Source organism: Delphinus delphis, chromosome 1 (genome assembly GCF_949987515.2).
Source record: "Delphinus delphis chromosome 1, mDelDel1.2, whole genome shotgun sequence".
Lineage (NCBI taxonomy): Eukaryota > Metazoa > Chordata > Mammalia > Artiodactyla > Delphinidae > Delphinus > Delphinus delphis.
The window spans coordinates 19,526,834-19,538,418 of record NC_082683.1 but is presented as its reverse complement, the minus strand read 5'-3'; the positions used below and the strand labels follow the sequence as shown (position 1 = coordinate 19,538,418).

At 40.2% G+C, this 11,585-nt stretch overlaps 1 non-coding gene across 1 annotated transcript; it reads left to right on the top strand.

The window, feature by feature from the left end:
- The first annotated feature begins 9,950 nt into the window (after nucleotides 1-9,950).
- On the top strand, nucleotides 9,951-10,022 carry TRNAK-UUU (transfer RNA lysine (anticodon UUU)). The gene has a single exon. It is a non-coding gene; the product is annotated as a tRNA-Lys (tRNA).
- Nucleotides 10,023-11,585: the final 1,563 nt, after the last annotated feature.

Here is an 11,585-nt window from a genome sequence, read left to right as displayed (position 1 = left end):
CTATGACCACAATAAAATTTTCCTAACTGGATGTTCTCCAATCCCTAATCCCATGGCGAATTCTTCCTTCTATTTAAATTCAGTAATCGAAGCACTGCTTGCTCATGGTTCTTGTTTTTGTTTTTTTGTGGTTTTTTTTGCGGCACGCGGGCCTCTCACTGTTGTGGCCTCTCCCGTTGCGGAGCACAGGCTCCCGATGCGCAGGCTCAGTGGCCATGGCTCACGGGCCCAGCCACTCTGCGGCATGTGGGATCCTCCCGGACCGGGGCACGAACCCGTGTCCCCTGCATTGGCAGGCAGACTCTCAACCACTGCGCCACCAGGGAAGCCCACTCATGGTTCTTGAAGAAACCTCAGGTAACCAATCCACAAATTGCCCAAGCCAATACCATCAAAATTTAACTCTGTCCCTAAGAGGAGTGGGACTTTATTTCCAATGCAACACCACCCTGTATCAGGAACTTCCCCTAAACTGGAATGGTCATTGTGGGTTAGAGCTATTAACTCCCAACAATCAGAAACAAAAAAAAATATCTGCACATGAAACCACCAATCTTGATTCATTTATTCATAAGATACCAATTCATAAGAGAAATCCATGAAGCACCAAAACCCTCTACACACAATGCTGGATTCCTTCCTTTGTCAGAGCATTAATTCTTCATATTGGCACCTGTAAATTAGAAAAGACTGTTTTATATATCCCTAAAACTTAAAAAAAAAAAAAAAAAGCTTCAGTGACACAGCTAATTCTCTCCAAGCCTTAGATACCAAGGTTTCCAGCCTTGCTTCAGAAGTTTTACAAATAGAAGAGTCTTAGGCACCTAACTGCCCAACAAGGAGGTGCGTGTATTGTCATTGGTGAAAAATGTTTCCATGTTAATAAATCAGGAATTGTTACCCCAAATCTAAAAGATCTTAAAGGTCAGATGTTCATCTTTCGCCAAATAGGTGACATGGTTCATCCATTGATTTCTTTAGTTAAGTCTTGGCTCCTGGGAATCTGTGCCCTAGGGAATTTTTCAGTCCTTGGTTATTATTCTCATGGTCATCACATTAATTTCCCTAGTGTGTTGCATCTTCTCAAGATATTTAAATACCTTTCAGCAGCTACTCACGCATCAAATGATGTCCATCAGGGTTAGGCAACTAGAAGAACTCAGTGATCCAACCACCCATGTCTACCATGACTATACAACTGTCAGTAATAGTGACTGCACACAACCCACCCCCCCCCCCCCGCCAAAAAAAGAAAGGAATTCCCTGGCGGTCCAGTGGTTAGGACTTGGCTCTGTCACTGCCAGGACCCGAGTTCAATCCCTGGTTGGGGAACTGAGATCCTGTAAGCCTCGTGGTGCGTCCAACAAACAAACAAACAAAAAACCAATCCAACGTCAACAGTGGTACCCAAGAGTAACCCTATACTAGAACATATACAGGAACAAGAACTTGCTGAGAGTATGACCAAAAGTGGAGACCAGCCTTAAAAATCCCCCGAGCAGGGACTTCTCTGGTGGTCCAGTGGCTAAGACTGCACTCCTGATGCAGGGGGCCAGGGGTTCGATCCCTGGTCAGGGAACTAGAGCCCACATGCCACAACTAAGTTTTCGTATGCTGCAACTAAAGATGCCACATGCGGCCACGAAGATCCCAGGTGCCGCAACTAAGACCCAGAGCAGCCAAATAAATATTAAAAAAAAAAAAAAATCCCGTGAGCAGACAAAACCAATTAGACCATGAAAGGGAAACTTAATCTAGCTTATTTCATGAATGTAAATGAAATTCAATTTATTTCTTGTAAATTCCTCTGATAATCATAAATGAAATTTAAATTGTCTTCCTAAAATGGTATAAGATAATCACTTTTAACCAATCTCCTACTGTCTGGAAACCCCTATTGTAATAATCAATCATTGTAAAGGTTGAACAACTTCCTATTCTCGTGTTATAAGCCATCCCGTAGGGACATGCCTCTGAGCTTCTTGCCACTTTCTATCTGAAGTCTACCAGTTTGCGAACTCTTCTTTTGTATGCGCAGTAAACTCTTAACATTTTACTTTGATCTGATTTTATTTTTGACAGGTCTTAACAGAAATGAGGGAGGCTTTCTAGAAAAAGGAAGAGTATTAGGAAAAAGTACAGAATTAGAGAAGTGTAGACATGTCAAAAGAAAAATGAGATAGATTAATTTGACCTCAAAGGTCAGTTGAGACCAGCTCATAAAGGGTTTTTTGAAAGCCCAATTTGAGTTAGTAGGCAATGGACTCCCCTTAAAGTTCCTTTGCAGAGGAGAGGGAAATCATCTGAGCTGACCTTACGAATACTTTGGAACCAGTTACTAGGTTACACTGAAGTAGGATTAGACTATCAATCCGGAGACCCCGAAGGTACTTCTGTAAAGATGTAGGCAAGAGGTGTTAAGGAAGCATGGGATTCCTACAGAGAGAACAGGATGACTTTGCACTGGATATTACAGGGAGGATCTTATGGGAGAGATAAAAGACATAAACAGAAAAAACAATCAATAACCAGAGGAATCTATCATAAAATACAGGTATAGACAATTAGAGAATGAGGGCGACTCAAGCTACTAACAGTGTGAGGTATGAACCTCATGGTAAACACAATACCAGAAATAATAAAAACAATACTCTTGTCTCCAATGTTCATTGACAAGGAGGCCATTAAAAGCTTTGGCTTTAGAGCTAGACACACCTGAGTTTAATGCCTGGCTTGGATACAACTAGGTCTATAATACTGAACAAGTGATGTAACCTCTCCAAGCTGCAGTTTTCTCAGGTCTACAGCACTACCTCTTTCACTGTGGGCTGTGATGAGAATTACACGAGTATGGAAAAGGTACTGGCATAGTTCCTGGTACCTAGGAAAAGCTCAATTCATATTTGTTGAATGAATGAATATGAGCTAGTAATCTTAAGAGCTCTCTGGGGGAGGTAAGACCTTGGAATATATGTGAAATGCAAGGGGAGAAGGGGTCCCACGGACACTAACGGAGGGACAATAAAGCAGGGTGGATAAGGCATGGGCTTTTGAGTCAGATCTGGGTTCAAATATCAGTCCTGTCACTTATAATACTATGAGGAAATCGTCTAATTCTAAACCTTGTGAACAGAAAAAAAACTGAAGCAAAAATGTCACACATCTTTTTTTATTGCAATAAAATGTACGTAACATACAATTTATCATTTTAACCATTTTTAAGTATATGGTTTTGTGGCATTAAGTATATTCACATCGTGCAACCGTCACCACCAGCCATCTCCATGGATACATGGATGTAAGTTACATTGTTGGTTTTTTTTTTTTTTCCTTTTTAACTTGGATTTACAGAAAAAATAAACAGATAGTATAGAAGCTTTCATATTACACCCCCCACACGGTTTCCCTATGAACATTTTCATTAGTGTGGTACATTTGGTATAATTAATGAACCGATATTGATGCATTATTATTACTGAAGTCCATAGTTTATAAACTACAGATTTCCTTAGTTTTTACCTAATGTCTTTTTTCTGTTCCAGGATCCCATCCAGGACAGCACATTACATTTATGTCTCCTGAGGCTCCTCTTAACTGTGACAGTTTCTCAGACTTTCCTTGTTTCTGATGCACAGATTTGAGGAGTACTGGTCAGGAATATTGTAGGGGTTGGTTATTTTTTGTATGTAATATTTCATGATTAAAAATTACTAATCAGGGGGACTTTCCTGGTGGTCCAGTGGTTAAGAATCCATCTGCCAATGCAGGGGACACAGGTTCCATCCCTGGTCTGGAAAGATCCCATATGCCGTGGGACAGCTAAGCCTGTGCACCACAACTACCACAGCTACTGAAGCCTGCATGCCTAGAGCCTGTGCTCCACAGCAAGAGAAGCCACTTCAGTGAGAAGCCCGTGCACCGTAACGAAGAGTAGCCCCACTCGCCGCATCTAGAGAAAAGACTGCGCACAGCAATGAAGACCCAGCGCAGCCAAAAAAAAAAAAAAAGAACCTAAGAGTGGTGATCATTAAAAAAAAAAAAAGAAAAATTACTAATCAGGGACTTCCCTCGCAGTCCAGTGGTTAAGAATTCGTGCTTCCACTGCAGGGGGCACAGGTTCAATTCCTGGTTGGGGAACTAAGATCCTGCATGCCATACGGCGCGACCAAAAAGAGAAAAAAATTACTAATCGTGATAGCAATACCTGTTGGGCCTACCTTAAAACACACACAGACACACACACACACACACACACACAACACCTCCATGCTATCAATTTAGTGCAAGCCAGCATCATTTCTCACTCTAATCACTGCAGTTGTCTCTCTGCTCTATATTGGGCCTCCACTCCCCCCATCTTTTCTCCACACAGCAGCCAGAGAGGCTTTAAAATATAAATCAGCTTCTATTTCTTCTGGTCTCCAGATGCTTCAGTGGCTTCTTTTCTTGTAGACTAAAATACACTACAGGATCCTTCATGCTCTCATCACTTATCACTCTTCCCCCGGCTCACTCTGCTCTGTCACACTGGCTTCCTTGTAGCCCCTGAAACACACCGCACTCCTGCCCTAGGACCGTTGCACCTGTCCTTTACCTGGAACGTTCCTCCCCCGCACAGCCAGAGGCTCACTCCTCCACTCTTTCTAGTCTCTGCTCAGATGTCACCTCTTCAGAGAGGCATTCCCTCGCACCTTAGCTTGCAGCCCGCCCCCCACAAGTTGTCCTCTTTCTCCTTAGCTTTTTTTTTTAATTCAAAATATCACTACCTGACATTGCATTCTACATCTTAATTTGTTTATTGTCTGTCTCTTCCATTAGAATACAAGTTTCACGAGGCCAAGCACTTAATACAATTTGTTTATTGCTGTACCTTAGGCTCAAAGTTAACAAATATTGGTTACATTAATTAGTCAATAAAATACTTCTTTTTTTTTTTTTTACAAGGAAGTTGGTTGTTAGATAAGGTGGTTCACAATCTGGGACTCCTGAACTCCTAGATATCTTTGAAGGTGGCAGTTTTCTGAATTTCTAAAGATCTGGTCAGACTACAAGTTACTTACAGGGGGATGGTTCATTAATGGATATATCTCCAGAACCTGGGATAATTCCTTGAATACACTGAGCACTCAATAGAGATACCCGTATTATAATTAACTGGAATGAAATTGGCAATGTGGCAAAGCAAAGTCTTTGTGATGGCAGCATATCTGAAAGGCAGAGGAATACTGAGAAAGTTTATGTACAAGGACAATAATCACACATTAAAATTATATAATGTTTGTTAGTAACACTGTTATGGACTGAATTGTGTCTCCGTGCCCCACCCCTCCCCCTGTAGCCCTAACCCCCATTATGACTATATTTGGAGATAGAGCCTCTAAGGAAGTCATTAAGGTTAAATGAGGTCATAACAGCGGAGCCCTAATCTAATAGAACTAGTGTCCTTATAAGAAGAGGAAGAGACAGGTGTGCACAGAGAAAAGGCCATGTGAATACACAGTGAGAAGGCCACTACCTGCAAGCTAGGAAGAGGTCTCGAAAAACCAACCCCTCTAGCACCTTGATCTTGGACTTCCAGCCTCCAGAACTGTAAACAAATAAATTTCTGTGGTTTTAAGCCACCTAGTCCGATTTCAGTCACTATGAGTGGTATCATCTTAGAAGGTGAAGGACAATGGAAGGAAGACAAGGAAGACACCCCATCCCGTGTTTTGGGGGTGGCTTCAGATTCATTGTTTTATGTACTATATGGGAAGATATCTATGAAATAAAATTGTATCTCCGTTGTAAATAATCAATAGATTGGTTCTCTTTCATTCAAATAATGTTCATAATTTAAAAGTCCTGGAAAAATAAATTCACAATCAAATTTTCTATGTGCAACTACATTGATACAAGTTAAACCTCGGTAATTGGATAACTTGTTCATTTTTTTAAGTGTTATGGAAACATAAATGATCTTGGTCTGTCAGAATTTTCATTAAAAATAATACTTCGGCCAAACCAAGATTCCCCACAGTAATAACCTACATACAGCCATATTCAGTGACTAAATTGTGTTTATGCTTTTCTTAAGCAATGGCGTTCATTTTGACCATTTATCTAAACAAAATGCGGCAAACAGCAATAGAAAAGACAAACGTAACCCTGGGTTGCATTTGCAATCAATGCACAGAGCTGCGGCATTAGCTTTTGGAAGAGTAAACACTGCCACACAGTGTCCAGCTGTGTGTTCTGCCCTTGGTCTCAATAGAAGTCTGAATTACAAGCACTACCAGGTTCACAAGATTGTTAATTCTGTAAAAACACCAAATGGACTTCAAAAAGGGAAGTATAAAAATCTTAAGACTCTAATAGTGTGTCCTAGCTAAAATTCCATGAAGCACATGACTGTAGTTGTGACAAAGTGGTCTTTTTTTTTAACATCTTTATTGGAGTATAATTGCTTTACAATGGTGTGTTAGTTTCTGCTTTATAACATAGTGAATCAGCTATACATTTACATATATCCCCGTATCTCCTCCCTCTTGCGTCTCCCTCCCACCCTCCCTATCCACCCCTCTAGGTGGTCACAAAGCACCGAGCTGATCTCCCTGTGCTATGCGGCTGCTTCCCACTACCCAGCTATTTTACATTTGGTAGTATATATAAGTCCATGCCACTCTCTCACTTCGTCCCAGCTTACCCTTCCCCCTCCCCATGTCCACTACTGGGCATATACCCTGAGAAAACCATAATTCAAAAAGAGTCATGTACCACAATGTTCATTGCAGCTCTATTTACAATAGCCAGGACATGGAAGCAACCTAAGTGTCCATCGACAGATGAATGGATAAAGAAGATGTGGCACACATATACAAAGTGGTCTTATGAGCATGTTTACTGTTAAAGTAGAAGCCCTGCCAGAAAGACTTTATATATAGTGTGTTAAACTTATTAATGTTTGAGCTTTTTATTTTACAAATTTCATAACATTTTCTATTTATCAGTGCTAATTTTACGTGATGGTACATAGGACCAAGTTCTCTAAAAGAATTTGTTCAAATAAAAGTATATTTGCCTCGGGAATTCCCTGGCGGTTCAGTGGTTAGGACTTGCCACTTTCACCAATATACTTCGAGTTAGGAATCATGTTTAATTGAGTTTTGTTTTCCCTGTAACTGGTAAAAAAGGATATATGGAGAAAATGCTTGTTGAATGAATTAACAAATGGATAAGCACAGTTCAGAATTTTAGAAAGAAATTTCTAGAGAATACCAGATCATACAGCTACTGTTTACTTCTAGTTTCCTCCTTTTCTGAAAATAACATGTAGATGGACAAATTCAAAACTAGCTGTCAGTTTTAAATCCTTCTTTATTCAGCAATGTCATCCTCAAGAGAAATAAATGTACTAAAATGAAATCCTTCTTTAATCTAATTACCTTGATCAGAAAAATTAAACCAGGATGTGCTATTCTTTGCTCTTATGTGGTCTTTAATTTAAATAAAATCTGGCATAAAGCATTTCTCTTTGTGCATGCAACATAAACTCAGTATTAACTCATTTTATTTTTTATTCATTTAAATACTGAAAACCTCTATGGTAAGAGAAGATCAGATGTTGGAGAAAAAAATAGTACTGACTGGTCTTTTGAACTCATGATCACTAACTTCAAGTGATGCCTAGCTGTCCTACTCTGTCTAGTCAATTTCATCCTAAAAGATTACATTGGACCTGCTTCTTTCTCTTCAGATCTTTAATATCTCCTGCCCCTCCTCAATCTCAGCTGCTCATGTCACTGGGGTAAAAATCACAAAGGGATTTCCACAAGTGCTCAGCACTAAGCTATCATCTTACCCTCATTTGTATTCCTGCTCTGCCTTCCCACCTGTTTTAGTCCATTCAGGCTGCTATAACAAAGTACCACAGACCGGGTGGCTTAAACAAAAGTTCATTTCTCACATTTCTGAAAGCTGGAAGTTCAAGAACAGGGTGCCAATATGGTCAGGTTCTGGTAAAGGGCTTCTTATGGGTTGCAGACTGCTGACTTCTTGCTGTGTCCTCACATGGTAGAAAAGATGAGGAATCTCTCCAGGGTTCCTTTTATAAGGGCACTAATCCCAATCACGAAGCCCCACCCTCATAACCTAATCACCCCCCAAGGGCCCCACCTCCTAATTTAATCACCTTGGGGATTAGATTTCAATATATGAACTTGGGCACCAACATTCAGACCACAGCACCACCATATTGGGTAAACTGTCTGTGCTCCCATTTAAGGCCAACTCTTCCACTTGTCCTCTGGACCTACCCTCTCTCCTACTCAAGAACATGGCTCCACAACTGTACAATCTCTCTCCTACATAACCCATTTTCCCCTCTCTACTAGATTATTACCATCAGTATACAAACATGCTATAATATATCCCATCTTAAAATAAAAAACAAAAACAAAAAAACCTTGATAGAACCACCCTCTTTAGCCACCAGCCCAATTCTTTGCTTCTCTTTACAGCAAAACTCTCTAAATTTATATCCACTATGATGATTATAATTTTTTTAAAGGAAAAATGTTGGCAAGGATGTAGAGAAATTAGAACCCTCATACATGCCTGGTAGGAATGTAAAATAGTGCTGTCACTGTGAAAAACAGTTTGACAGTCCCACAAAAAGTTAAACATAGTGTTATCAAATGACCCAGCAATTCCACTCCAGGCATGTACTAAGAGAACCGAAGACATTTGTTCACACAAAAACTTGTACATGGATGTTCACAGCGGCATCATTCATAATAGCCAAAAAATAGAAACAACCCAAATGTCCATCAACCAGTGAATGGATAAACAAAGTGTGGTATATACATACAGTGGAATATAATTTAGCCATAAAAAGGGATGAAGTATGGATGCATGCTACAACAAGGCTGAACTCTTAAAACATGCCAAGTGAAAGAAGCCACACACACAAGACCACATGTTGTAGGATTCCTTTTATATGAAATGTCCATAATAGGCAAATCTATAGAGACAGAAAGTAGATCAGTGGTTGCAAGGGACTGAGGGGAATGAGGCAGGTTGCCAATGGGTAAGGAGTTTCTTTTTGGGGGGATGAAAGAGTTCTGGAATTAGTGGTTATGGTTACATAACCTCGTGAGTATACTAAAAACCACTGAGTTGTATACTTTAAAAGGATGAATGTTTTACTATGTACATTATATCTCAATTAAAAAACTCCTCTAATTTGCCCAAACCTACTATCTTGACATCCTCTTTTCTTATTTTTTTTTTCTTGAGTCTATTCCAGCCTGGTTTTCATTCCCAGTAACCCATGGAAACTGCTATTGTTGATGTCAACGATGCCGTGTTGTTTTCTGTACTTTTAATCAAAACATTTTCACAGAATGTCAAGGAAGAATAGTTAAAAATTCCTTTAGTGAATGAATTTGTCCTCATGACAGAGGATTCTGAAAGTTATAGAAAGGAAGCTAAAGGTGTTCATTATGGGCGGGATTTTATCGTTGCATTCTATAGTGCATAATAAGGTGTGAGAGTATGCATTTTTATAGTATAGCTGACTGTTCTAGGTGTCTGTTTAAGGGGAGCATATGTTAGGGTTAAAAGCCTTTTGAACCCTATTCCCCAAATCCTGCAAGTGTTTTCTTCCTTCCAATCAAGTAAAGCTATTTACCATCTCAGTGTATTCAGTCAGCTTTTGAAAGGTAGATTCAGTATTTCTGACAAACTAGGACCCTGCTGCTTGATAAGCAGATGTTCACATTCATGTTTCCCCATAATCTGCCCCAATTCTACATCTCCAGCTTGATCTTCCAAACTTCCACACCACAAACTCGTTGCTCTAGCCAAGCTGGTTTGTTTTCTGTCCCCAAGTTATAAAATGGGCAATTCTATTTCTATCATTTTGCTAAGAACTTTGCTCCTGTCTAAAACATTCCCTTCCTTTCCAGAATTCCCTGGTGGTCCAGTGTTAGGACTTGGCGCTTTTACTGCCATGGGCCTGGGTTCGATCCCTGGTTGGGGAACTAAGATCCTGCAAGCCGCGTGGTGTGGCCAATAAATAAATAAAATAAAATAAAATATTTCCTTCCTTTCCCTCTGCCTGCTCTTCAAGATTTATTTGAGAGTCTATGCCATTTACTTATTTAGTAAACATCAACTGAGTGCCTTCCATATGCCATGTACTGTCTGGAATACTGGGGTACAATAAAAACAAGCCCGTCCTTATGTAGTTTATATTCTAGCAGGAAAATGACACATTACAAAATGAATTAAAACGTTATTACAGTTGTGATAAATGCTAAAAATATGAGGCACAGGAAAATAGGATAACCTATACTGGGGAAAATTAGCTGGTCTGGGGGATCAGAAAGGCTTTCTCTCAGAGAAGACATTGTTGCTTTTTGGAAAGCAATATGGCAATATATTAAATCACACAAAAACTTTAACCCAGAAATCCCACTTTTGAGACTTTATCATATAACAATAAAAGTACCAGTACTTAAAGTGTGACTCTGACTCCTAGTAAAGTTGCAAGCATTATAATGTATAACATCCCACCAAGCCAGGCTGCCCAAGAGGTCAAATCTCCAAGCCAGACTGGTGGATTGAGGAAAGCAAATGCAGGTAACCCAGTAAGTTATTAAAAAATATTCAGGTGGGTGGACTCATCACGAGATGCTTAGAACATTCCAGATAAATCAGATTTAGGTCCAATCGCATAATACAAAGTATCCAGCACCTGAAAGCTTGCTATAAGGTCCTGATGGAAGTCTCCCAGTAAAAGTTTATCCATTAATGGGGTTTGATGAAATGGTTGTTGAACATGGGGGCGATGGCTAGTTCTGGCTACCTGGAGCACATTTGTCTTATTGGCCAAACTGGCTGATGTGTATGGTCCTTTGCCTATGGGAGGCAGATTGCTGTATGAGATCCTGTTCCATTGGTAAAACATCACAGTTGCATTGCATTGTACCTTGAAGTAAAGCTCACCTGTTGTTAGATTGAGGACAGAATAGTTTACCTTTACATAGGGCAAGACAAGTGCTGAGTCTCGTGAGATAACATCTGTGATTATTTGGTTGTTGAGCCAAGGTTGCAAAAATTGAGTATGGTCAAGTAAAGGCTGTGAGAAGCTTGAGGGAGCAGGACACAGAGTAGATTGCATGACATGTATCCTTTGAAAAGGAAGTCTCGTACAGAATCAATAGTGTAGCCTTGTGCAGTATTTCTCCGTTTTCTACGCTGGACCCATCGACATTCTCGTTATTACATTGCCTCTGACTGTGCCTTTACTGAAGTCAAATTCCTTGTGCAGGTCTTATAACCCACAGACGTACAGTTAGTTATGGTTCCTCTGATGTTCAGGTGGGTGTGGCTGAGACAGCTCATCTGATTGAGGAGCAGCGCTCTACTGAGCAAAGGTGTGCACTGAAGAGTTATATTGCTGTGCAGAGTAGAGCAATCCTCAAACAAGCAATACAGGTGGCCATTAGGCATGGACACAAATGTCACATTCTTAGTTAGGCAGAGGCACCGATCAGTCCTTATATTGTAATGACACCACTTTTGTGGGTTATTGGGAATGC